This window comes from Pteropus alecto, unplaced genomic scaffold (assembly GCF_000325575.1).
Source record: "Pteropus alecto unplaced genomic scaffold, ASM32557v1 scaffold67, whole genome shotgun sequence".
Taxonomy (NCBI): Eukaryota; Metazoa; Chordata; class Mammalia; order Chiroptera; family Pteropodidae; genus Pteropus; species Pteropus alecto.
In genome coordinates, this window is record NW_006441061.1 from 5764842 (window position 1) to 5768928 (window position 4087).

The 4087-nt window shown below is 46.6% G+C and overlaps 1 pseudogene; it reads left to right on the top strand.

Annotated features, from left to right (window-relative positions):
• The first annotated feature begins 3661 nt into the window (after positions 1 to 3661).
• On the top strand, positions 3662 to 3779 carry LOC112484808 (annotated as a pseudogene).
• The last annotated feature ends 308 nt before the right edge of the window (positions 3780 to 4087 follow it).

The following is a 4087-nucleotide window of genomic DNA, read 5'->3' on the forward strand; positions in this document are numbered from 1 at the left end:
TTTGTAGTCTGTTTGGTTTCCATTTGCTCGTCTCTCCCTCTGCCCCCCGCCCCCCGAAATACAAAGTGAGGATTCTCGCGGTTCTTAGCTGATCAGCCTGACTCGGTACACAACCTAGGTTGCTAGCTACTTCGTTAAGCTAATTTTATTTTAATGGCTTTGTCTAATTTGACAGTTTGACTTGAGAGCCTTGATTACCGTCAGCCCCTCTTACCTGTCACATCTAAGCGTCTCTTGACGTGGGTGTGACACGGAGAAGTCAATAACAGTTTCCTCAGGCGGAGGCGCTGTCATTGTGAGTGGAGCCGGAAGATCCATTTAAGGGTGTGAGGATGAAGAGGCGATCGGCCGTGCAGCTGGGTCAGCCCATGTTCCCGTCACTGAGTCGGCGTGCCCCCCTCGTCCCTCCACACGCTTCCCCAACGCCCGCCCACGAACCTAGGACCTCAGGTGGTCTGGGCCTAGCGCGGCCGCCACCTTCCACAGTTGCCTGGCAGGCATTTCTCTGGCTGCAGCTGCCTGTGACGCACTCCCACCCTGTCCCCAGCGCTCAGCCTGTGGCTGTGTTGTAAGTGGCATTCGGTCTCTCTTCAGCCCTGTGCCCACTGTGGGACACTAGGTTGCTGGGAGAGCTGGAAAGTGCCAGCAGAGGTGCTCGTTTTGTTGTTTTCATTAAGGAAACATAAAGCGGGTGTCCTTACCCACAGGTTTAAATCCTGGAGGGTCCTCTGGTTTCAGGACATGCATGCCATGACAGTGTGGGGCGTGGACTAGAGGGATATTGAGGAATAAAGACCAGCCTTCCACTGGCCCTGGACTAGAGGGATATTGAGAAATAAAGACCAGCCTTTTTTCCTCCTCTTCCTGTCGCTGGAAGCAACTGGCTTTGGGCTCAGCTTTCTACTTCAATATATGAACATGCCCTGCCTCTGCTGCTGGCTTTACACGTGCGTCATCTCTTCATTTAGATGCGCACTGCTGTTAAGATCCTGTTTAGAACTGTGTCCTTAAGGGTCATGTGCGTGTGCGTCCGTCCCTCCAGTTCTGGTCCCTTTTTTCTACCCCAACCTCTAAAAGGAGGGGAAAAAAAGCATCTGTGGCTCCTTTAGGCCAAAAAGGGGTGTGGAGAGCAGCCCATCTGCAGCCATTCCGAGGCCTGTTGAGAGCCGGAAGACAAAAAGGAGATGGGGCATCTTTAACTACACCTCCAGAGAATCGAGTTTGACGTTGAGAAATTGAATAGTAAAAGCCACTTGAAAAGAAGGAGGGGGTCAACCAAGAGGAGGCATAAACGCTGATGATGGGGATGGGAATTAGGGAGAAGGCATTACAGAGAAGACTTCCTTCTAATTCATCTTCCAAGCTCTGTGCCAAAACAGCATTTGGCATGGTTCACAAGGAGCGATTGTGTGATAATGAACCCTAAGGTGTCCCTTAATTGAAGACTGAGCATTGCGGTTTGTGCCAAGAGTCATAAATGGTGCAGGCTTGCGGGAGGATGCATTTTCTTAAATGTATCGGTAAGTACAGATTAGCGCTTGTCCCCAGTGAAATGCCCATACTATAAATTATGGAAATCTCTCTCTCTCTGATGCAACCTTTTATTGAGGGGGGGTAGGTGGGGTGTAATACAGCAGGAGGCAGGGGGGAAAGTTTGCAAGCATATGAAATTTGGCCTCTCATTAACATGGCGCCCACGGAAGATGGTTTTCATCAGCAGTCTGGTGTCCTGGAAGGCTAAAGTGCTTGAAATGTACCAAGTTCAGCGATTGTGTTCCATTAGGAAAGCTGCATGGTCATCACTGAAAGGACAGTCTGTGTGTTTAAGGAGGTGGGGGCGGGGCCGGTGCCCAGTCTATCTTCATAGCTCTTGCCCCGCCTCCCACCCTCCACCACATGTGCACACTTGGTCTCTGCCAGCTGCCCAAGTTCACTATTCAAGGACCCAGCTGGGCTGTTCCCAGCCCACCCAAGAGCTTGGGCTGGGGGTGGGGAGTTCTCTAGCCAGTATGCCTCCATCGATATCCCTGACCTCTCATGAGGTAGGAGACACTGTCTTTCCAGTGTCCCTCTCAAATGATGACCATCCATGATGTCCTACAGCCCCACGGTAGGGTTGGCTTGGGCACACACAGATGGCACATTGCAGGGCCTGGTCCAAGAGAGGACGTTGGGACATCATGGAGACTCAGCTTCTAGCTGGCTACAGCGACATGGTTTCCTGAGCCCCACTTTTGGCCCACTGGGGCCCAGCTGGGAGTTTTTAAGATGGGCTAATGCAAATGGTCCTGACAGATTCTCAGAGATTAATGGCCAGAAAGTGGCTTGACACTCGATTCCACAGGGGGTGCTGGCCCTGGGTCTGCATCTTGTGTGGGGAGGAAAGGGAAGTGAAAATAAACCATTCGGACAATGGGAATCCTTGCTGGCCTCTGTCCTGGGGGCCTTTCAGTAGCATCTACCTGGGAAGTTCCGGCCCTTTCCAGGAATCTCCCTTCGTGGGGGTCTTCACAGCCTGGGCGGTGGACGGGCCTACTCTTCTCATATTACAGCAGAGGGTTCAGGGGCAGCAGATAAGTGCGTAGGGGCAAGTTTTATGCCCAATTCTATGCTGTGCTTCGTCTAGGTCTTCAGTTGAGAGCGTAACAGCTGCCCACAAGGGGTTCACCGTCATGTAGAGGCCACTGCAGTTGCCACCAAGTGAGGTAGTTGATAGGACAGAGAAATGGCTCTAAAAAGTTAAGCATTGAGTGCCAACCATGGGCCAGACCCTATAAGTGCATTACAGTCAATCACTTTTTTTTGAATGAATAAATTATAATTTATTTATACAATGGAATATTATAGCGCAAAGGAAACAAATGGACTACTATCCATATGCTACAACGTGGATGAATCACACATGTCGAGCTAAAGAAGCCAGAGTACATACTGTATGGATCCATTTATACAGTGACAGAAGTCAGGACAGCAGCTACCTTTGGGGGTGTAATGGTTGGGAAAGAGCATGAGGGAGGCTTCTGGGGTACCGGTAATATTCCATATCTTAGTCTGGCAGGAATTACATGAGTGGATTCACCGTGTGAAAATTCACTGGTCTATGCACTTATGATGTGTGCATTTTTTCACGTATATGTCATAAATATGCTTTAAAATTTAGTTTTAAATTTTGATGTTCTATATAGTTTCTCTTAAAAATGTGATCCACAGATCTGACACTCAGTCATGTGCAGATTCCTAGACTCCAACCCAAACACTGAATCAAATTGTCTGAGAGAGAGGCACACGATTCTGCATTTAAACAAGCTCCCTGGATAAGTCATGTAGACTAAAATTTGAAAGCCACGATTGAGAAAAAATACTTTACATGATGAAAAAAAGTAGTTAAGAGTGGACTCTAGAGCCAAATGCCTAGGTTCAAATCCAGCCTCTGCTGGTTTTAATAGCAGTGTGACCCGGGGAAGGTATTCCAGCTCTCTGGGCCTCAGTTTCCGGAAATAGTAAAACAAGAATAATAGTATTTATCTCATATGGTTATCGTGAGGACTAAATGAATGAAAATGTCTGTGAAGTGCTTAGAATAGCGCCCCTCACATAGTAAGCACTCCATAAGTGCTGGAAAAAAAAAAAAAAAGCAGCAAATTAAAAAAAAAGATATACAGTCTACGGCCATGCCCCCTGAACAAGCCCCGTCCTGTCTGATCTTGGAAGCTAAGCAGGGTCGGGCCTGGTTAGTACTTGGATGGGAGACCACCTAGGAAGACCAGGTGCTGTAGGTGTAAAAAGAAAAAAAAAATTAAAAAATAAAAAAAGGATATATATATGGTATAATTCTATTTTTGTAAGAATATATAAATATAGATGAATTTATATACAATTTATATACAAACATACACATGCAAATAAATGACTGGAAAGATACACATCGGGGTGTTAACAGGATTATGTGATTATTATTTTTTTTTGTCTATCACCTAATTTCCTATAATGAAAAACTTCTCTATTAGGAATTACTTTTTAAAAGTTAGTAACTTACAGTTTATTTATTATGCTCATATTTCTTAAGGTCCTTTCAATATTACAGATA